The 24,460-nt window shown below is 42.5% G+C and overlaps 1 protein-coding gene across 2 annotated transcripts in view; it reads right to left on the reverse strand.

Annotated features, from left to right (window-relative positions):
• The window catches only part of LOC122811302 (pyridoxal phosphate binding protein), a 274,466-nt gene that overhangs the window by 4,634 nt on the left and 245,372 nt on the right, over window positions 1-24,460 (reverse strand). The window lies entirely within an intron of this gene.

Consider the following 24,460-nt stretch of genomic DNA (forward strand, 5'->3'; position numbering starts at 1 on the left):
TAATTGATAACTAGGTAAGTCAGCTGATCCATGAACCCTTTTCCATGACCTGGCAATACCATATCAAGGTAAAAGAAAGATAAGAAGGTGCAGACAAAAACCAATTGTGGCAGCTGTGCTGAATAGCTACAATCCTTTATTATATGAAGCGCTTTTCGTTCAGTTACAATCCTTGAACTTCTTCAGATACAATGCTATTAAATTAATGTCACTTAAATAGTAAATCAAATACATCAGCATTACTTATTTAAAGGCATATACTTCCAAGTCCATTAAAATCACACACATTATATATATATATATATATATATATATATATATATATATATAAATAAATAAATAAAATGTGAAAAAATGTTAAAGCATTTTTTAAAAATTACTTTTTGATCATATGTACACGAAAGCTTAAAATAGATCCAAGTATAAATACTTCAAGACTGACTATATAATTTACTTCAAGACTGACTATATAATTTCAGCAGCAGCTTATTTTCAAAACAATTCTATATAATAATTCAAGCAATACATATATTACATAGGTGTGTGACATTTATAAGCTATAGAATTACTCACATATGTCCAATTTATATATACTTATACACACCAGTTAATTAAGCTCTTATGTGTATGCTTATCTACATAAACTTTTAATTTTTAATATAGGCATTATGGAACACATATTGTTTAATCCGGGGCTATTATATGCATATAAACGGATTTGCCATATCAATTCCAGTCTCTCGAGCTCTATTTCCAATGGTCCCCCCCTCATATTCATTACCACCTGATCTAATACCCAGAATTTGAATTCATGGTTAGGGTATTCTTAATATGTTTGGCTAATGCACTATCTTGATTAAGTTTATTAATACTATATATATGATCATATATTCTGTCTCTTAATGTACGTATTGTCTTGCCAATATAATAACAAGGACAATATTGGCACTTGGCAAGGTAAACAACAATTTTTGAATTGCAATTATATTTCCCTTTACTTGACCATACTTTTTTGTTAGATATTGATGTTCCAACCAGAATATATTTACAATATGGACAAGAGCTACATTGTTGCATACCTTTACGGTTAATACCCGTATTTTGTATATATTCAAAAAGATTCTTCAAGTTTTTGTCCCTGCTTGTAGTGAATTTTGGGGTAGTCCCCAGTTTTTCCAATAACTCCTTATCTTGTGTGATAATATTCCAATTCTTACACACTATCTTATACGATAAAAGTCCACATTAAATGTGGCTACAAAATTAGAAGTCAGATATGATGTATCAGAAATTTGCTTATTATTCATTGTTGTCTCCTCTAACATTTCTAAGGTACTAGAGTTTCTTAATACCATACTACTGTTTTCCACTCTCCCATTACCAAGTATATGTTTATATATTCCAATAGATCTCTTTCTTACTACTTCTTTTATAATCTTATCTAAAAAGCCACTAGGATATGCCCTTTTAATAAACATTTGTCTTAATAACTGACATTCAGTATTGAATTCCTCCTCCTTTGAATCAAGGTATTACGCCACCATACAACTGACAAGGGTCCAACGAGTCCCCAAATTAATGAGAAACAGGTGGAATTAGAAGTACATGATAACTTGCTACACGAAGATACCTGGAGTCTTCAGGAGGAAGCCAGTACAAAAGTTCAGTATTTTGATATTTTGAAAAACAAAAGTCAGTTGGCGTTCCACACCAAGGGAAGGAGCAAGAAACAATAGCAACTCTGATGTGGTCAATGTTGTGGAGTGATAGGCCAGTGAGTTCCCATATTAATCAGCAAAGGAGGATGCAGCTGAAGAGAGTATGTCACAGGAAGATGTTCCTGAACTTTCTGTAGAATGCCCACAGGAAATGGAGAACAAACAATGTACCCTCAGTTTTGAGGAAAATGATCTAACGGAAGAATTACTTGATTTAATACAGATGGATAGACATATTAAGATCAGTATATAAATAGGTTTCAGAAAGTCAACAAGACCTTAAAATGTTAGAAGTCTGATACAACCAATGAATGCAGTAGCCAAGACTGTTAACAGAAATTCATGTAATATAATAGAACTAATGGGATATATTACTCTGTAGCTAAATTAATATCAGATAAAGTCTTAACACAAAAATACAAGGCAATAAGAGAGAGGAAGGGAAGAAATCAAATGCCATTATGAAAGTATCGAATAGGGAAAAGTCTAAAGCAATTAATACAAGTGTCAACTGTTAGAAGAGTATAGAATAAGGAACACATCGACAATACTTAGAAAGATAGAGGTTTATAAAAGCAACATGCAGTATTAGAACAGACCAGCATCTATTGTACATTATTGCCAACAATAAACTAAAGATATCAGCACATGCAGAAAAACTTAGAGGATATGTAGATACATATAAAAGAATAGTACAAAAAAAGAAATTCACTGATGAGCCAAAAAGATTTATAGAAAATTGGGAAACAAAGCAAAAGGAATAGAAACACCACAAAAAAAAATTGACACATTTTGGAGAAATATCTATGAAGACCCAGTGGAAAATAAAGATGCTGAATGGAAAGTAGTAGTAAAGCAGTAAGAAGTTCATATGTACAGGATACGAAATTAGATGAATTAATGGCCAGAGAAATTCAAACAAAACTATCAAAAGCCCATAACTGGAAAAACCCAGGCCCAGCAGATCCAGTACCTAACTTCAGGCTAAAAGTATTAATATCTTTACACAGATATTTAGCCCCGAGTAAGAACTACTTATATGCACACCCTGAACAGACACCAACATGCTTAACAAAAGGGAAAATGACACTCCTCCTCAAGAGTGACCTTGCTAGCTATCCTAAAAATATATACCAACAATTTGCCTTTTGACAAGGTATAAACTATACAGTAGAATTGATGCCAGAGTTTATAGTAATTTAGAAGAAAACTCAATCATGGCAAGAGAACAAAAAGGGTAGCAGAAATTCATATGGAATAAAGGATCCTTTGTTGTTAAAGTCATAATGGAGAATTGTAAAAAAGGGAGGATCTAAGTGTGGCATGGATAGACTGCAAAAAAGCACTTGACAGCATCACACATTCATGGATAAAGGAGCATTAAAAGATGTACAAAATGGGTTCCTATTAGAAGACCGGCATCTTGGTCGAACTTAAAAGACCAAAACGGCAAAATATTGAAGCGGCTTTTAAGCAAATTCTTTCCCTGGGAAAGAATTTGCTTGGCCGCTTCATTACTTTGCCATTTTCGGCACTGTAGTGCAGTTTCGGAGTTGGTATATTTAAGTGGGAGGGGGCCAAGCCCCCCACTTAATGTAATGTTTAAAGTGTTTTGTTTTTTTATTTTATTTTTTGTTGGAACAGCAATTTTCTTCCTTTGGAAAAAAATCTCTGTTCTGACAGTTCGACATTGTAAGCTTTCGCTTACATAGAGCTGATTAATCATTGTTCGCTTTTTTTTTAAGCATTTGGTGATCTAATACAGACCCGTACAAAATACACCTTACATTGATCAATTACATTATAGTGAGCATAAACAGTGCAAACCACTTTGCAGCTAAACCCAGATAAAGAACAATCATCATCTCAGGAATAAAAATTCAAAGGGGGATATTCCAGGGTGAGTGTTACCACTGCTCTTTTGCCATGCTCTTAACCCACTAAGCTGTCTACTTAACAGATTAGAGCATAGTTATAAATTTGGCTCCCAGAAAATAAAGTGCAAAGACTTCGTCTTCTTTTTATGGATGATTTAAAAATGTAATTTATCAGATGAGGAGCTGAAAGCACAACTGCACAAACCTTTCTTAAAAGATACGAGTGTAATTTGATCTTGATAAATGTGCAAAAGCAACATTTAAAATAGGAAAGCTGCAGCACCAGGAAAAAAATCAGCCTGTGATAAGAATGTGACATAAAGGAACTTGAACAGGAGAGAGTGTATACATATTTGGGAATTGAGGAAGGATTGACGATAAAACATGAACAAATATGAACAAAACTCAGTAAGGAAATGTTTACAAGACTAAAATTAATAGTGAAAACAGTCCCCACAACTAAGAGTAAAGTCCAAAATATAAATCAATTTACTGTTCCAGTTACAGTTTTGGGGTGACTGACTGCCCTACAGGATACTACATCAGTTAAACAGGAAAACAAGAAAAATTCTTCAAGCTTTATCAAATAATATGCAAAAAATCAGTGTATACCAACATTATATATTCCTTGCTCTGAAGAAGGTATGGGCCTCCTCGAAAATGATTATATGTATAGATCTGCAATTGTAGGACTGCATACATATCTGCTGACCTCATCAGATCCAAACATAGTGCAAGTTTTAAAGCATGAGGAGAACAAATCTAAGATGACTTAGTTTAACAGAAGCATATGGAAGTGGAACTAGAAACCAAAGCAAAAGTAGGCAAAAGTCAGGCAGCAACTGAATGTGCAAAAAACAAGAAACAACAATATAAGGAGGAGGTTCAGATGAGAAGACAAGAAATGTGGAAAACACAAATATAGTTGCAAGTACAGAAAACTCCTGGAACCTCTTACTGATCAGAGATTTGATGCTGGAATAGTTAAGGAGAGGAATTTAAACTAAAAGATGAAAGAATATTCATAGGTTAATAGGTGTTTACTAGGCTAATGACCACAAGGGCCTGTTCAAGCCTAGCCACACACCCCAAAATCTCTGACAAACTCTGATACCCTAGATAAGTGTAAGCAGGGATTTGGGAGATTAAACATTTACAAGAAGGGGCCTGAGAGATGAACCATTTACAGTCTGCCTGTGTCCACTAGAGACATAGATGCCAAACCAGCGATAAATTTCCTGTTCCCCAGCCAACTGTCCAAGGTGCACTTGAATTAGGTTAGGGAGGAACTCTGCTTCACATGGATGGGAAGTCTGTGGGATACATAGCTGTCCCTTCTGCAGGTCCTATTTATATCACAGGCAAGGTTTAAGTCTTTAGAATGGGTAATTCTGGTGTGGTTTGTTTTGTGGATATGAAGGAGGTCCATCAGAGTATGCCCTATATGCTAGGCATAGATCTCCCCTCAAAAGCCTGTATGAGACAGAATACAGGATTAGAGCCCTGAGGCGGTCTGCATAGGACATTTTACTTATCCCCTGTATTCTTTTACTGTGGAACCTCTGTGGACATTCCAAATAGTTTGATATGCCTGGTTGGGTACATATCAAAGAGGGCGTTGTACATCTTTCAGCAACACTCATTTTCATTTACTGGAATACGTGCCTCTTTGTGGGATAAATGGCTTTCAGTTTCTCTGTCATCAAAACTAAAGATTTAAGGGATTAACCAAGAAGTGAAACATACAAGTTTAAAAATGTCTGACATACTATTCTATTTTCTTCATACTGGGGACATGGTTTCCCTTAATACAGCAAGATCCACAAGCAGCTTCAACACACCGCTCAAATAAGACTTTTTTCTTTAGTCTCCCCCAAATTATGTTGCTGATTTGGGAGGGTGAGCGCTTGGGGGTCTCAGACTAATGCAGCAGCTGCAATATTATCAGCTGACAAAACTGTCTAGATCATAATGTGATGCATATTACAGCACACAACAAGCCAGAAAGTACAGTTGTGTAAGCAAACTTACCGTAACAGTAGATGCTCAGACAGCCAACTGTCACAGTAGCCTATGCTAAATGGGCTATATCCTGCCCAGGATATGACAACCATACAGCTTCCAAAGCTTAAGGGTCAGCTTCTTTGTGCCCTAACAGCTGAACAATACAAGAAGCTTGGTACAGAATAAGTAGATAGGGTGCCAACCTTACAGTGCATCATTCTTGCATCTGTGTATGGGAGACCACAGCCCTGTATGTTAATAATGTGCTAAGATGAAAGGTAAGGGAAAAATATCAATACCCTGGCATAAAACATAAAAACAGGGGAAAGGGGGAGGGTGTTCCTACTGCAACAGTGATGTACTCAAACATCTATTACAACAATAAGTTTACTTACACAACTGCTGAGATGGTCTTTGATCTGGGATAAGATGATACAAGGAGGTTTGATTGGATGGATGCAGAGGAATCCCTTAAAAAAGGAAGATGGGAATCCCAGTGCCAGTTGTAGCCTGTTTGAATGATTCTCAGAATACAAGTGTCTGAAGCTATCTGGTGCTATAGAGGGATGTGAACATCTAGAGTTTGTGAAAGTTTTACTGTATTGTCAGGGTGGGGAGGGGGAACACATGATGGGTTTTCATAGTTTTCTTTTTAGATTTTCCTTGGTTTTGGGAGGACATGGTCTTCTTTTCTGAACTGCCAAGTCACTGCTCTGTGAAATTTGTTAACTTGTGCCTTGTTGGGATTGTTTAATCCAGTTCGTATGAAAGGAACCTGAACGGGAAGGAAACTTTCCATTACATTTTGGCATGGAGGACTGAAACCTTTAGGTAACATCCAGAATTAAACTTTCCTCTTTCATTAAATCTTTTATGGACCTCAGCAGAGGATGGACCAAATAGGTTCATAAGTTGGTACTGGGCTATCTGCCCGAAGGCATACATTAGCCCAGCCACATTGTGCAGTATTCACCGCCCCTTTAGTAGTTCCCTAGACCCTTGTACTAGCAGCTAGTACCCTTGGCCCTTATCTAGTAGTGCCGTTGGTGTGATCCCCGGTGTGAACTTTCTGTTACCCATCCACTCATCAAGGTCCCTCTTGAAGAGTGATAGTGAGGGGCTCTGTCTTATGTAGATCGGGACCCTGTTCCATAGTAAGGGAAGTCTCTGCGAAGGGAATCTATCCCTCCAGCATGTTCTATTCATTGTTGTGTTGAGGTTTATATCCCTAGAGCGTGTAGCTTGAGTAGATTTGGTTTTGCTAAGATGGAGCATGTTCAACAATTCTGGGTTGGACATGGCTCTGTACATTAGACAGAGATCGCCTCTGAGAAAATGGTATGCAACAGAGAACAGTCTTAGCTTTTTCAATTGTGCTGCATAGGGCAACTGTTTGAGGCCAGTAATCCTCTTGGTCAGGTACCTCTGTGGTCTCTCCAGCTGCTGGAGATGTCTAGCCAGGTATATTCCAATTGGTGCATTGTCCTCAATAATGGGTCTGATGAGGGAAAGAGTAGAGGGGCACCATTACATCCTTAGATCTTGATGCAAACCCTTTCATAATCAGATGGGTCACATAGGATTTTCTAACCACTTTGGCAACATGGTTATCAAAGAAAGCCGACTATCTACTTGGGTCCCTAGATCCGTTATTTCTTCTTCAGATACCCGTTTATCCAGGGGAGCATTCAAGATCTCAGCTTTGACATCTTCTGGTAAATTCTGAGTGTGTAGCCAAGCAAATCCGCTTGCAACTGCTCTAGAAACATCATCAGCAACGTTATAAGAACATTTCAGAGTGCTTGGTTACCTGAGACATGCAATATAAAAAAAGTTAATAGATTTCTTAGTCTCTGAAAAAGGAAGGTCAGCAATTAACTTTTTCATACAGTCAAAGAAAGCCAGGAGAAACAGACATGTGAACCTGACAATTCATGTTTCTCAAGGCTAAGGTGGAAGATGTATAAACTTTCTTCCTAAACCTATCAAGGGCTTTCCCATCTTTGTCAGAATGAATAGGGTTAGCTATCATAAGGTGTTTGGCAGAAGATGGCTTTGACAGAGAAATCACTGCAGGGTCTGCTTGAGCATTTTAAAAGGCATTTGTGGGTCTGGGTACCTTATATAACATCAGACTTTCTGGGGTCAGGTAAACTGCTGGCTGCAAGGAATTAATCCTCTAATCTTGGCAAAACAGGAGAAAAAGCTGTAGTTGAGGAACATGCACCTGTAAGAAATCATATCGTTGTTGAGATTCTGGTACTTCATTTTGTTCCCATTTGATTTTGACAACAGTTTCAGGAAAAAGACAACTCTTCAGGTGGGGAATCTAATGAAAAAAATTCATCAGTCAGTTTTCTCATTCTGTGGAGGAGGAACTTCAAAACAGTCTTAAGTCTAATTCCTGTCCCTCAGAATAAGAATCAGAAGCTGAGAGAAGAAATTATTTTCCTTTTAAATGAAAGGAAGACTCAGAGTATAAAGACTAAAAGACTTTAAACAGACCTTTTGCAAAATCCAATCAATCCTTCTTGTGTGATCTAGATGATGGGGATACAGGTGAAGAAAAATGTCTTGCTCTATATTTATATTTCTGCTTCCTTTTCCAGGGAGAACCCCCCCCCCCCCAAAGAAAAAGTGTGTCCTAAACAACAGACCATGGATAGCCCAACGTCCAGCTGGTATACCAAAGCCTTCAGATCTTATAAGTCACATGTATGGTCCCTGTACAGGGTGTAGGGCAAAAAGGTTACATACGGATGCAGTTACCAAGAAATGAACTGCATCAGTAGAAAAACAATGCTCCCAGCACATAAGAGGTTATGCATGTCCAGAAGGAAAAAAAATGTAAATGGAAAACTTAGAACCTCAGCAAGGAAGGGAACTAAAACAAAACTCAAAGGAAAAAAGGTGTTGGAGGGAGGGAATACTGCAACAGTGAAGCACATTATTGTTATGGTAAGATTTTACACAAATGTAGTACTATGTCTTCATATATCACTGTTTCAGTATTCTTCATGGTAGGGAGAGTGCAAAAGCTGATCAAAAGATTGGGAGGTGGAAGGCTGGGAAGAGCACTCAACAAACCCACCCAGAATGGATCTAGCAAAACCTATTCTGACCCTAGAAACCATATCCAATTTATGCTTAACTAAAGGTATGCACTGCAGACCAAATAGCAGCTTCAAGGGTGGAATTTGTGTCCAGCCCCTTGAAGAATGCATCAGAAGAGGCAACAGCCCTTGTGCAATGAGCTCTACCAGAAGTAGACAGACACTTGCCATGAAAGGAATAACAAAATGAAACTGCCTTAGAAATCCAGGAGGAGATAGTTTGCTTAGAAACAGACAAACCCAATGTTCTGGGAAGAAAGGAAACAAAAAGCTGGTCAGACTTATGAAAAGTCGTACTTTTATCCAAATAATACCGGAGCTGTCTGTGCAAATCCAAGGTATGCAGTACATTCTCAGTGGAAGACTGAAGAGAAGGAAGAAAGGATATGACAGTTGTACTACTGGACTCAAAGACAGCTCAATAACAATTCTGGGCACAAAAGAAGGATTAGTACAAACGGACATCCTGTCCCTGTGAAAAAACAAAAAAAGGAAGGATGGTCATAAGGGGTTTACTATTGTTTGTGAAAACAACATTCTATCGGCTGCAATGTGACGAAAAACAGAATGTCGAACGCACAAGCAGTTTTGCACCAGATAGTCGACTCCACTTATGCAAATGCACAAAGTACAGTTGTGTACACCTACCATAAATGTAGATGTTAGAGTGTCTTCACTGTTGCAGTCATAACTGTAGGGTGCTCCTGCCGGCAGGCAGTCCGAGGTCGGCCAGAATCCCAAAGTCTGGGTCCGGCGTCGGCTGTACAAGCTAGTACCCTGACGTCAGTATGCTTTGGTACATAGCCCTCAGCCGACGCCATCTTCTCCAGCCTTTCTTGCCCTAGATGTCAGAAGTCCCCAACAAAACAAAAATGAATCCAACAAGGAAACACAAATACACCACAAAAAAGGAAAAGGGAGAAAAAAGAGGGGATAGGAGGGAGGGAAACCCCGACTGCAACAGTGAAGACACTCTAACATCTACATTTATGGTAGGTGTACACAACTGTACTATGTTCTTCATGTTTCACTGTTGCAGTCATAAATGTAGGGTGGAATCCCAAAGCAGTGTAAAAGGGGAGGAGGCTTTAGATAGAAGAAGGGGAGGCAAGAATACCCTGCAAGACAGCAGAGGCAAAGCCTGCCCTGGACTTAGAAAACAGGGGGAGATTGTAGTGCTTGGAAAAAGTATGCACAGAACTCCAAGTGGCAGCTTCCAAGATATCCTTGGTAGGGACTCCTCTGAGGAAAGCTGTAGAAGTGGCAGCTGCTCTAGTAGAATGACTTCTAATGGTACCTGGAAACTGTTTCCCATGATGAGTGTAACAAAATCTGATTCCATAAGCAATCCATTTGGAAATAGTTTGTTTAGAAATAGGTTTTCCAAGAGAACTGGAGGCAAAAGAAACAAACAATTGATTAGACTTTCTGAACTCTTTAGTCTTGTCCAGGTAAAATCGTAACTGTCTGTGCACATCTAATGAATGCAAAATCCTTTCCCTTTATTTTGAGGATTTGGAAAGAAAGTAGGAAGGTGAATTGTCTGATTTAAAGCCATTTTCAAATCACCTTAGGCATGAAAGTAGGATTGGTCCTCAAGGATACTCTGTCCTGATGGAAAATAAGGTATGGTTCCACAGCCATGAGAGCTTGCAACTCTGAGACCCTTCTGGCAGAGGTCAATGCTAATAAAAGAACAGTCTTCCAGGATAAAAACTTAATATCTGAAGATGCAGCAGGCTCAAAAGGAGGCAAAGTAAGTTTTTCTAAAACATAATTAAGATCCCAGGCAGGGACAGGAGGGGTCCTGGGAGGCCGCAAATTTTTAGCCCCTCTCAAGAATTGCTTCACCAAAGGATGAGAAAAAAACAGGAGGATCAGAACTGAAATGCGCAGAAATAGCAGAAGCATGAATCTTAATGGAAGAAAAGGAAAGTCCTTTAGATAAAAGTTCCGAAAGGTAAAGCAAAATAGAAGAGAGATCAGGTACCAGAGGATCCGAGCCTCGGTCCTGCATCCAAATACAAAACCTCTTCCATTTAGAGGCATAGGATTTCCTAGTGCTAGACCGTCTAGCTTCCAAAAGAACATCCAAAACTTGTTTGGGAAGACTAGAGGAAATCAAATTCCTTTGAAGAGCCAAGCTGCCAGGCAAAGGGTCTTGAGGTTGGAATGTAGTAACTGACCCTGATGCTGGGACAAAAGCGAAGGGTTCAGTGGGAGAATCCAAGGAGGCCCCAAGAACAGGTGCTTTAAAGTTGGATACCAAAACTGTCGAGGCCAATTTGGAGCAATCAAGATGAGGAACTTGGGCTTGTCCTGTTTTATCTTCAATAATACCCGAGGCAGTAGAGGAAGAGGAGGGAAGGCATATGCTGAAAGGCTTCTCCAGCTGAAGGACAGGGCATCCACTCTCCAAGCTGTTTTGTGGAAGGACCTGGTGCAAAAGCGAGGCAGCTGATGATTGAGATGGGATGCAAACAGATCTATCTGGGGACATCCCCAAACTGCAGTAATCCTGTTGAATAAGTTGGTGTCTAGCATCCATTCGTGAGGATTTGAAATGTTTCTGCTCAGGCTGTCTGCTAAGAGATTCTGTTTCCCTGGAATGAATTGAGCCTGGAGATGTAGATTCAAATTTAGAGCTGTGTCCCATAAAGCCATACCTAGTCTGCAAAGGGGGTATGAATGAGAACCCCCCTGCTTGTTGATGTACCACATGACTGTGGTGTTGTCTGTGCGAATTAGCAGAGGCCCTGGTTGTAAAAGGTTCTTGAAGGCTAGAAGGGCATTTTGAACTGCCAACATTTCCTTCAGATTGATGTGCCAGTGAAGATGGTCCTTTGTCCAGGTTCCCTGCTGGCAATTGTCTAGAAAGTGTGCTCCCCAAGCATAATCCGAGGCGTCCGTGGTTAGGATTTGAGTAGGTTGAAGAAGACGAAAAGGCTTTCCTTCGTTTAAAGTGCATACCCTGGACCACCAGAGGAACTCCCTCTGAAGGCAGGGGATCAGAGGAATCAGAATATCCAGATCGTGGTAATGCTGTGACCATACACTTTTCAGATACCACTGAAGCGTTCTCATGTGAAGCCTTGCGTTTGGAATCAACAGAATGCAGGAAGCCATGTAGCCCAGAGCCTGCAGGAATTTCCTTGCAGTGAGCTGAGATAGAGTTGCTAAGGTGTTGAAAGTAGAAGCCAGCTGAGTTTGTTTTTCTGGAGTGAGGAAGGCCCTTTGTAAGGTTGTATTTAAGAGGGCTCCCAAGAATACCATTTGTTGAGAAGGGATCAAATGTGACTTTTTTGTGTTCACTGAGAATCCCAGTAGGAGGAGAAGACGTTGAACAAAGTCCAGATGTTGAAGCAGAAGATCTTTGCTGTCTGCCTGAATAAGGCAGTCGTCCAAATAGGGGTAAATCTGGATCCCCTGAAGTCTGCAGTAAGCCATTACTGGTGCCAGGCACTTGGTGAAGACTCTGGGCGCAGTAGATAAACCAAAGGGCAGTACAGAGAATTGAAAGTGCCTCGAACCTGCCTTGAACCTGAGGAATTTCCTGCTCTTGCCTGATGGGAATATGTAAATAGGCTTCCTTTAAGTCCAATGTCACCATCCAGGCGTCCTGAGAGAGCATTGGAATTAGTTGCTGCAGAGTAAGCATCTTGAATTTTGGAATTTCCAAAAAGGTGTTTAACACAGAAAGGTCCAGAATAGGTCTCCATGAGTTTTGTTTTCTGGGAACCAGAAACAGTCTTGAATAAAAACCTTTTCCCATCTCCGAGAGTGGAACAGGCTCTATGGCTCTCATGGCCAGAAGAGCATCCACTTGAGTTAAGGCCTCTGACCATTGATGTTTTGGCAGATCTGGCCAACCGTGAGCCCTTGGCAAAGTGTGAAAGTGGAATTTGTAACCTTTTAAAATCACGTCCAATACCCATCTGTCCTGGGTAATATGAGTCCAATTTCTGTAAAAAAGAGACAGTTTTCCTCCGAGAGGGGCATCCAGGTGAAGGGGTCATGAAGCCCAACCGAGAGAGTCATTGAGCTTGCTTTCTTTGAGATTGGGATCTGTCTTCTCCCCTTCTAGGTGAAGAAGCAGTCCATTGTCTAGATCTGTAAGTGGCCTGACCTTGACCACGACCTCTGGAGCGCCTATATCTACCCCTTTGAGGCCTGTCAGACGTGGGAAAGGACCAATTTTTAGAGGGCCAATTCCTGGAAAATCTAGGAGGCTGAACTTGCAAGAAATCTTTTACAGTCTGCATAGACTTTGCCTTTTCTTCCATCTTTTTAATAACTTCCTCAGCCTTGGATCCAAAAAGAACATCATGTTGAACAGGGGCATCTAATAACTTAGCCTTAACCTGTTCTGGTAAACTTTGTTCACGAAGCCAGGCATGTCTCCTAATAACAGTACCAGAGGCTGCAGCCCTGCAAGAAGCATCCAAAGCATCAAAACCACAATGTAAGCTATGCTTGTTCACTTGTTCAGTAGCATGCAAAACATCCTGAAGTTCCTTATCCTCTGCACAAGCAGGAAGGGAAGCAAGCTTTTGCTTTAAAACAGACAAAAGAAATTGCTGATACTTAAACATATGAAACTGGCAATTTAAAGCCCTTACAGACAGGGTAGCAGAAGTATATACCTTTTTTCCCCACCTGTCTAAAGCACGAGAATCCTTCTCACAGGGAATAGGATTTTTAGAAGTAGCAACCTTAGCAGCCTTAGAGCCCTGAGAAATAGTTTCAGGATCCGCAGAAGGGTTTTTAAATAAAAATAAATGAGAGTCAGGAACCCTATAAAATCTATCAGGCTTAGAAGGAGCAGGAGGCATGGAATCAGGATTCAAATTAGCCTCAGAAAAAGCATCATCTACAATGTCCAAAACAGGAGGGATAGCTAAAGGCCTATGCTGGGGAAGAAGAAGAAATTCCCTAAGCCTCTTCTTGGAAGCTGAATACTCCTGTCCTTCCCAATGAAAATGTTCCCTCATCTCATGCAAGGTTTCCCCAAAAGAGAAATCCTTAGGCGGAGAGGGCGAGGGTAAAGAGTCCTCAGCATCCGAATCCTCATAAGGAGGAAAGGAATAGTCCTGATCTGAGGAAGAAACAGAAGATACAGAAGCCTGGTCAGAGGAATCCAGAGTAACATCCTGTCGAGGCCTTTTCTCAGGAGGGGGGTGAGAACTCCTAATCATTGTAAGCAAATCTTCAGCCATCTTTAATAATTGCTTTTGTGTCTTGGTAGTGGATTCAGAAGCAGCTTGAGCAGGAACTTTAGACTTAACAGGAGTCTTTGTCTTTGCCTTTGAAATAGTGATGTGAGTAGGCCTGAAAACCCCCTCAGAAGCCGGTACCTGCACAGCGGTTCCAGACCCATCTGAAGGAGCGACGTCCGAAGGTCCTGCAGCAGTTAAAATAGTGGGCCTTGATGGCTCCCCATGGGAGTCCGTATCGGCCATCGGTTCAGAAGTGGCGGACGACAGGGGCTGCAAAAGCGCCTCACTGACGACAGCCGAACCGGACGCTGGCTCCAGCTGCAACGAGTCCTGTTTGGACCTCGGAGGCCTGTCTTTGTCTTTGCGCTTCTTTTGAACTCCGGTAGTGTCGGACGACATTCTGTAATTGAAGCGTCTGCCAAAATAATTTAAAGCCCAATCGTACCTGCGCTTGATAGTACGAGAGTTGAACCTGGCACAGAACTGACAACAAGAAACGTCGTGGTCAGGGCCTAAGCAAGGTAGACAGTAAGAGTGGAAATCTTTATGAGGTATTTGTTTCCCATACGCTATACAATTATTAACTTTTTCTGACATCGGAGGAACAAGAAAAAGATTCCCCAACGGGGTACTTAGCTTTGAGAAGAGAAGTAAGAACTTCAGACCGACAACAACCAAATACGCTGTTCGAAAATCGCCAACCAACGACTTGCGAGCTGCTTTCCACCGCACGGCAAGAAAGACTGGAGAAGATGGCGTCGGCTGAGGGCTATGTACCAAAGCGTACCGATGTCAGGGTACTAGCTTGTACAGCCGACGCCGGACCCAGACTTTGGGATTCTGGCCGACCTCGGGCTGCCTGCCGGCAGGAGCACCCTACAGTTATGACTGCAACAGTGAAACACGAAGAACATCTGCATTTGCGTAAGTGGAAATAGACATCTGTACGGAGATCGCAGTACAGTGGGGAGTGGAAATTCATCCACATCCCCATTGTAGTGCGATCTCGAAGTTAGAATATGTAAGTAGGGGGAGGGTGCAGGGAGGCTTGCCCACGGGGGCAAAAACGTGACAGCTGTATAGGAGTTTGATTTACATGAGCTCCTATACAGCTATCACGTGGTGGTTTCGACAACAATGTCTAGTCAAATGCATCGAGCATTTGGTTCGACATTGTGAATGGTATTTTTTTTTTTACTTTCAGCATTACCATTCGTTTATTTGAATGGGAAAAGTTTTTCCATTTGAATAAACAATAGTAAACAGTCATAAGATCCTGAAGCTCAGAAACCCTCAGAGAAGGTAACAGCAAGCAATAAGACAGTCTCTTCCAGGTATAATGTTGCAGAGGAGCTTAACCTGTAGACTCAAAAGGAGTCTGTGTCAAAACGGCTAAAACAAAATTAAGGTCCCAAGGAGGAAGAATAGGCTTCCTTGGGGACCCAAGATGCAGGATGCCTTTAAAAAACTGTTTGACCTCAAAGTGAGAAGCCAAAGGAGGATTCAAGGGCAGACATGCAGAAATAACTGATAAACAGGCCTTTACAGAAGAACAAGCTAAGCCAGACTGGAGCAACTCGCATAAGTAAGACTGAACCAGAGGGATCTCCACAGAAAAATGATCCTGGTTATTAGCACGGCACCAGACAAAATGTCTTCCATTTGGACATGTAAGATTTTCTGGTTGCAGGTCTTCTTGGCTCCTGTATAAACCTAAGCACATCCTCAGAAAAGAGGCACCTAAAAGGGATCAAAACCCTATCACCCACAATGTCAGTTTAAGAGTGGACAAGTGATGGATGATTGAGCCCTTGTCCTATGTGAGGAGGTCCAACTGATGAAGGTAACTTGTGATAACTGCCTATGGCAAAATGCATTTAGGAGTGGTGAACCGGTGCTATCCTGGCCAAAACGGAGTCACTAACAAGATTTTTGGGGATTCTGGCTGAATCTTCTACAGGTCCTCTTGGAAGAAGAGGAAGGGAAGGGAGGGCGTGGAGAAACATCCCCTTCCAAGGAAAAGAAAGGGTGCCCATCTTCCACACCAGATGGCATGGCACTCTAACAAAAAAGAGGGAGCTAACTGTTCAGAGGGGAGGCAAATGGACTTACCTGAGGAATACCCCACCAATGGACTATGCCCAGAGACGCATCTCTGTGAAGCATTCATTCGTGAGCCTGTTTTGGAATTGCTCAAAGAGTCTGCCACTAGATTGTGCCCTGAAAGAATATACACTGCCTGAAAAGTCAACTGATAACTGACACACCTGAAGAGCAATCCTGCAGAGATGGCTAAGACTGCTTGTTGACATACCGTATAATTGTGGTGTTGTCAGTGTTAATCTTCAGGGGCCTGGAGAGAGCATGGAGTGAAAAGTCTGAAAAGGGCAAGCATCACAGCTCTCATCTCTCTGATGTTGATATGGTCTGTCCTCTGATGGGGGGCACCAGAGACCTTGAACTTTCAGGTAACCACAGGCAGACCCTCCACCACATCTGAGGTGAAAGGGCAGGCCTGGGCTGAGGGCAAGTTGCTGAATCCATCACCTGAATTCCCTCTTTAGACAAGGGAGGAAAGGCACACTGAAATTCACAGGGTGGCAATGCTGAAGCCAAACTGACTTGAGCTACCATTGAAGCTTCTGCATATGCAGTCTGGCAAGAAGGAGCATTGAAACATAAGATGCCATGAATCCCAGGGCTCAAAGAAACTCTTTGGCTGCAAGAGCAGGTAGCGGAATAAGAGATTGAAAGGAAACTGTCAAAGACAGGACTACAGGACTTTTGGAGGTGAAAAGAGGCCAACAATGGCACTGTCTGAATCCTGCAACCCAGATACACATGATACAGAGAGGGAGTCGGGACAGACTTTTGAAAGTTAATAGTGAACTCCAGACTGCGAAGGGGAGAAATGGTGAATTCCAGATCCTGTAACAGGCAACTGGGAGAAGGTACCTGAAGCACCAGGTTGTCTAAGGAAAAATCTGAATGCCTGTAAGCCTGCAAAAAGCAATCACAGAAGCCATGCGTTTTGTGAATACCCTTAGGGCAATAAAGAGGCCAATGACAAAGCACAGAACTGAAAATCAGAAGAAACAGAGAAATGTAAAAACTTCCTGAAAGAGAGGGTGAATGGGAATATTAAGGTAAGCATCTTTCAGATCCAAGGACATCACAAAAGTCTGGGGAAGTAAAAGAGGAAACAGGGTTTGAACAGTAAACATATGAAAAGAAGAAGCATTAAGAAACGTGTTGAGCAATGACAGATCCACATTAGGTCTCCAAGTGCTCTCCTTTCGAGGAACCAGGAACATTATGGAGTAAAATTCCTTTTCTACTTGGGAAGGAGAACAGGCTGAAGAGCTTCCTGATCTGTAAGTGACACAAGAACTTCTGAGAAATGAGGAAGCTGCTCCAGAGGACTTCAGGGAATTCCTGAAAAAGGAGGCAGAGACTTACATACCATAAAGTAACCCTGACAGATGACAGACAGCACCCAAGAATCTCAGGTGATGAGATGCTAGTTTGGAAGACAGAGGGAGACCCGAAGGGACAACAGAACCTGGCTGAGGGTTTGGAGGGCAAAATTTCAGAGAGAAACAGGTTTGTCACAAACGGGATTTCTGGGCCACAGCAGCCTGAGAAAACGTAGCAGAAGAAGCTCGTCTACCGCCCTTCATGTCTTTTAGATGCTTGATGAGGCTGCCTGCGAACAAAAGCAGATGTAGTAGGATAATTCCTCTAGAACTTAGGGATAGGGGGAGACAAACATATGTTTGTCTTGCAAGGCTTTACTCTTTTCTTGAGCAGATTAACATTTCAGCAGCAGCAGTAGTCCCAAAGAGGTTTTTATCCAAAGGAGCATTCAACAAAGTGGCCTTATGTCCTCAGGTAAAGTCTGTAGACAAAGCCAAGATTAATGACAGGCCCAAAGGTAGCAGCTCCAGAAGAGGCATCAGCAGCACCATAGCTGCACTTGATAGAGTTGTAAACGACCTGACAGGTAGAGCCCAAACTACAGAGAGCAGAAAACTTTCCTTCAGAATCAGAGAGGTCAGAAATAACCCATCAAATCTGAGCAATCAAGACCAGAGCATATCTGGTCATGTGGTCCTCGTACCTAATGGCCAGAAAGGCCAAAGCACACGCAATACAGACTTTCTTACCAAGCCCCTCCATTGCCCTACTATCCCTTATCAGAAGGCAGAAACTTGGAAGAGGGCAAAGCTTAGAAGGTTTATGAGAGGAGACAAACACCACAGCAGGGTCAGCAAAACGACACTTAAATAAGAATTGAAAATCCTCAGGAATCAGAACCTATCAGGTTTCTTTGGAGCATCCCTTGATGGCTGTTTTTAATCTGAGGCACGAGAGAAAATGAAGTATTTTTAATTTTTGTGAGTGGTTCCTACCTGCGGTTTTTGGATTTTTTTTTTTTCGGGTGTATTTTTTTCTTTTTTTTTTTTTTGGAGCAGGAGGACGAAAATCAGGAGACCTGGAAGCAGCTATAAAGGTGTCCAACAAGGCAGCCAACACTGGAGGAATTGCAGAACATTAAGGAGTGTCCACCTGCACTGTTCATAACAGCTTTTCTGGATATCAGACATCCAAGAAGAATCCCACTTAAAAGTATTTAATCATTCTAGGTATTGTCCCTGCAAAAGACAATTCCAAAAAGGGAGACTCGGGACTGATGGACTCTTCATCAGAACCACTGGCCAAAGGTGAACTCATCTGAGAAGAATAGGACAGAGACTCATCAGATTCTGAATCTTCATCTGAGGAATTAGTTTCCCCAGGCTATTTGGAAAGAGTTGAAGTCCAAGGGGCAAGTAAGCACAGAAACTCCTTGGGGAGTCTTCAGAATCATTAGGGCATTAAACATCCCCTGAGTACACTCCTGCCATTCTGGTTGAGGATCCTTAGGGTGAAAAGCAGAACTCAGTTTTCTGCTTTTTCTCGGTAGGGACGTCAGTGCTAAAAAAACACTGGAAGTTGAAAACCCTGATGGGATTCAATAACAGTACCAGGAACCTTTTCCCTGACCAGATTCTGTGGACTTCCTTCAAGATAATCAACCATGGTTCCTCCTCAATGTCAAGATCCGACACCTGCAATGCCATAGAGGACATGCGGAACAAAATAAGGATCCATGCAGGTCCTGATGGGCCACAGCAGATGACTCCTGATGTATACAATGGACGGCCTATAGAGCTATCCGTCGCCTTGGTTGGGGCTGCACAGCACACGGCTCTGGGTGGGTGTTCTTTCTCTCTCTCGCTCTCTCTGCGAGCTTCCATGATAATGTCCTTTACTCTCTGTGATAAAATATTTTGAGGGAGAGTTAAGGAATTTTCCAGGCAGTTAGCTGCAATGTTTTCAGGTTGGGATGCATGATTTTGAAATTGTTCTGCGTCAGAAGAAGAGGCCATAGGGGGAGAGGCCATGGTTTCGCCTGTGACATCCTCCTCAATAGTGGATACCAGTGCTGCCTTGGCCAGTCTGGAGCTATCAGAATCACTCTTGGCTGTTCCGCCCTGATCTTCAGTAAAACCTTGGACATTAATGGGAGAGGTGGGAAGGCATATACTTTTAGATCTTTCCAGCTGAAAGAGAGGGAGTCCACCCTCCAAGCTTGTGGGTGGTATGTCCTTGAGCAGAATGTCTTCAGTTGATGGTTGAGGGGGGAGGCGAACAGATCTATCTCCAGCTTTCCCCATGCTTTTGTTATGAGTTGGAAGATGTCTGGGTGCAGCATCCATTCGTGTGCATCCATGGTAGTTCTGCTTAAGCTGTCTGCCAGTGTATTTTCTTTCCCTGGCAAGAACTGGGACTGTAGTTGGATATTGAGTTTCAGGCATAGTTCCCATAGATTCATAGTCAGCCTGCATAGAGGGTAGGAGTGTGTGCCTCCCTGCTTGTTTATGTACCACATGACCGTGGTGTTGTCTGTCCTTATTAACAGGTGGCCTTGATGGAGGAAAGGTTTGAAGGCCTCGATTGCGTGTATCACTGCTAGCATTTCCTTTTGGTTTATGTGCATGCGCAGCTATCCTTGAGACCATAGGCCTTGGATACATTTGCCCTCCATGTGTGCTCCCCATCCTCGGTCTGAAGCGTCCGTGGTGATGGTTTGTTTTGTTTTTGGTTTGTTGAAAGGCAACCCTCTGTTGGACTGGCAGGCTTGAGCCCACCACAGGAATTCCTTTTGCAGGCAAGGAATGATTGGTATCAAAGTTTCCAAACTGTGACTGTGCTGAGACCATAAACTCCTTAGGTACCATTGTAATTTTCTCATATGCAGTCCGGCCTGTGGTATCAGAATTATGCAGGATGCCATGTAACCCAGGGCCTGCAGGATCTTCCTTGCAGTTAGCCGAGTTTGTCTCGTTAGATTCATGAAGTAATCCGGAAGTTGTTTTTGTTTTTCTTCTGTGAGAAAGGCCATTTGGGTGATTGTGTCTAGATCTGCACCCAAAAAGGTTATCCTTTGGGATGGAACAAGTCTTGATTTTTGGATGTTGACTGTGTATCCCAGGGCCTGTAGTAGATGGATGGCATAAGCCAAATCCTTTATCAAATTTTTCTTATTGTCCGCTTGTATTAGGAAGTCGTCCAGATATGGGTAGATTTGAATCCCCTGAAGTCTGCAGTGTGCAATTACTGATGCCAGGCATTTCGTGAATACTCTGGGTGCAGTAGATAAGCCAAAGGGCAATGCTGAGAATTGATAATGCTCTGATCCTGCAAGAAATCTGAGGTGTCGTCTGCAACTTGGTGGAATAGGGGCATGCAGGTATGCCTCCTTGAGATCTAGAGTCACCAGCCAAGACTCCTTGCCCAGCATGGGAAGAAGTTGCTGTAGGGTCAGCATCTTGAATGTTGGCACAATGAGGTAAGTATTCAGTGCGGACAGGTCGAGAATAGGCCTCCATTGATTTTCTTTTCTTGGAACAAGGAATAGTCTGGAGTAAAATCCTTGGCCTTGTTCTGAAAGTGGTACCATTTCTATAGCTTGCATTTGAAGTAAGTTGTTGATCTGCTTTAAAGTCTCTGCCCTCTGATTTGGTGGCAGGTTTGGCATTCCGTTTCTTCTTGGCAAAGTGTGGAAGTGGAACCTGTATCCTTTGTCTATTATTTGCAGTGTCCATGTGTCCCTTGTAATATAATGCCAGTTTTTTGAAAATAAAGCAAGCTTTCCGCCTAAGGGTGCTTTCAATTGAGCCCTGGTAGGCGGACTCAGAGTAAAGTCATTGAGTCTGTCCTGGTGTAGAAGTTGTTGTTGCTGTTGCTGCACTACCTCTCTGGTTGGTAGGCTGCCACTGACGGCCTCTGTAGGAGCCCCTAGATTGCCCTCTACCGCTGGGGCGCTTGTTCCTGCCTCTCTGGGCTCTCTCCGAGTCTGGAAAGGACCAATTCTTAGTAGGCCAGTTTCTGCTGAATCTCAGTGGTTGTACTTGCAGAAAATCCTTAACTGTTTGCACAGATTTTGCCTTTTCTTCAAACTTCTTTAAGACCTCCTGAGCCGAGGAGCCAAATCATTTTTGTTTTTCCATTGGAGCACCCAGGAGTTTAGCTTTAACATGGTCTGGCAAAGATTGTTCCTTCAGCCAGGCATGCCTGCGAATAACTGCCCCAGTCATAGCTGACCTACATGAAGCCTCCAGTGCATCATAACCACACTTTAAAAAATGATTACTAACCTGCTGTGAGTTATGTACCAAATCCCGAAGGGACTTACGGTCAAGGGGTTCAGAAGAAGAAAGCTTCTTATTCAGTTCATCTAACAAATACTCTTGGTACTGTATCATATGAAATTGACAATTTAATGCCCTGACAGAAAGAGTTGCAGAAGTATATACCTTCTTTCCCCATCTTTCTAAAGCTCTAGACTCTCTTTCAGAAGGTAGAGGATTTTTGGCAGTGGCAGCTGCAACCCCTTTAGGGCCCTGAGAAATAGTATCTGGGTCTGCGGAATGGGCCTTATACAGATGAAAATGGGAATCCGGGACCCTGTAGTATCTATCAAGCTTGGCAGGTGCCGGAGGGAGAGTATCAGGGGCTGTACTAACATCATTGTACACATCAATTACATTTAAAACAGGAGGTATAGCTAAGGGCCTATGTTGAGGCAAATGCAAAAAGGTCCTTAATCTCTTTCTAGAATCAGAGAATTCCTGACCCTGCCATTGAAAATGCTCTCTCATGGAGTGTAGAGTCTCACCAAAAGAAAATTCTTCAGGAGGGGAGGCCGAAGGGATAGATTCTTCAGCATCAGAATCCTCATAGGGCGAATAAGCCTCCTCCTGGTGATCTGACAACTCAGATCCATCCGTGGACTCATCTGAAGAGTGTGGGTCAGAGGGCTCAGTCCTGGGCCTTTTGTCTGGTGGTGGGTGAGAGGCCCTGTCCGGGTGGGGTTGAGAACCTCTAATTAAGGAAATAAGATCCTCTGCAAGGCTGAGGATCTGAGAACTAGAAGAAGGCCTCTGGGAGGTAGTCTTGGGAGGCAAAGCTTTAGAAAGTTTAGCAGCTTTAGCCCTGGAAAAGGCCTTAATGGACATGGAAGCAGGGGGTCTAGCTGCCCCACGTGCAGGAGTAGATTTGTCCAAAGGTATGGTGTCGGACATTTCCTGGGTTTCGGTAGGTAGCTCAGTAGCCGACTCAGCCGGGGCCTCCAGGACCGCGGTGGTCGGTTGAGTGGATTCGGATGAAGGAAGCTCTGAGGACTCTGTTTCGGCCGAAACAGACACACTCGCGGTAGGACTTACCGTGGTTTCAGCCGAAACCGCGGGCCGCGAGTGTCAGTCCTTGTCCTTCCGTTTTTTCATCAAATGCGATGTCGGAGTCTCCGACGGCATTTTATATGCAAAATTAGCCCAAAAAAATTCTTCTGCAAACTCCGACCGACGTCTAAGATTTCATCGGTTGAAGGAAGCACAGGCTGAACAGGCCGAGACGTCGTGGTCTGGGCCTAAGCAAGGGAGGCAGTAGGAGTGGAAATCCTTATGAGGTATTTGTTTCCCACAAGTTAAACAATTATTTACTTTATCTGACATCGGCTGAGGCAAGAAAGGGTCTCCAACGGGGTACTTAGCTTTTTCGAAGTCTTCGGTAGCTGAATCACAGGATCTGACCGACCGGCACTTGCGAACTGCTTCTGCTTCGGGCACTGCGCGGCAAGAAAGACTGAGGAAAATGGCGTCGGCTGATGCTTTTATACCCCAGACGCTCTGACGTCGGGGAAAGTGTGACATCAGCCGAGGCCAGACCCAGACTTTGGAATCCGGCCGACCGAATGGCTGCCTGAGGCAGGACAACCCATATGTTATGACTGCAGATGCATCCTTGAAGGACATCTGTTCATAATTCCCTCCACCTATACTAAAGCAAAAGTTCCAGCTGAAGAATGCAACCCCAAAGCATGATACTACCACCACCATGCTTCACTGTGGGGATGGTGTTCTTTTAGTGATGCGAAGTATTATGTTTGTGCCAAACGTACCTTTTGGAATTGTGGCCAAAACGTTCGACCTTGTTCTCATCAGACCATAACGCATTTTCCCACATGCTTTTGGAAGACTATGTATTGTTTTGCAAATTGTAGCCCTGCCTGGATGTTTTTGTGTGTAGGAAAAGGCTTCCATCTTGCAACCCTACCTCATAGCCCAGACAGATGGAAAATACACGAGATTGTTGTTACGTAGTAAACAACCAGTACTTGCCAGAAATTCCTGCTCTTCAGTGTTGCTGTAGGTCTCTTTGGCAGCCTCCCTGACAACTTTTTGTCTTGTCTTTTCATCAATTTTGGAGGGATGTCCAGTTCTTTGCAACGTCACTGTTGTCCCATATTTTCTCCACTTTTTGATGACTGTCTTCACTGTGTTCCATGGTATATCCAATGCTGTGGAAATTTTTTTGTACCCTTCTCCTGACAGATACCTTTCAACAATGAGATCCCTTTGACGCTTTGTACGCTCTCTGCAAACCATGGCTTTTGCTGTAGCAGGCAACTGAGTAAATATCAGGAAAATCCTACTAGGACAGCTGAACTTTATTTAGGGTTAATCAAGGTCTCTTTAATTGATGGCAGGTGTGTACCCAAGAAGACTGAATGCCGTAACTAAATCAAAAGGTGCTTCAACAAAGTATTAGTTTAAGGGTGTGCACACTTTTGCAACCAGCTTATTGTACTTTATTGTTTATATTTTTTCCCCTAAGAGACTTGTTTCTTTTTCAATTGAATTGCACAGGTTATAAGTCACATTAAAGGTGATAAAAGTTCTGAAATTATTTATTGTGGTCTCATTTTTTTATATCACAAAAACCTGGCATTTTAACAGGGGTGTGTACATATTTATATCCACTGTATGTATACGGCTGGTTTAGAACAGTTAAATAAATCTGCATGTTTTGAGAGGTGGGAGGACTCCAGATTAACTGGGGAAAACCCATGCAAACATGGGCAGACCATACAAACTCCAATAACAATGACGGGTGGTCAAGAATGAACCCCAGAGCTGGGAAGCACA

Source organism: Protopterus annectens, chromosome 9.part0, assembly GCF_019279795.1.
Source record: "Protopterus annectens isolate FY-2018-M chromosome 9.part0, PAN1.0, whole genome shotgun sequence".
In the NCBI taxonomy this organism is placed as follows: Eukaryota; Metazoa; Chordata; order Ceratodontiformes; family Protopteridae; genus Protopterus; species Protopterus annectens.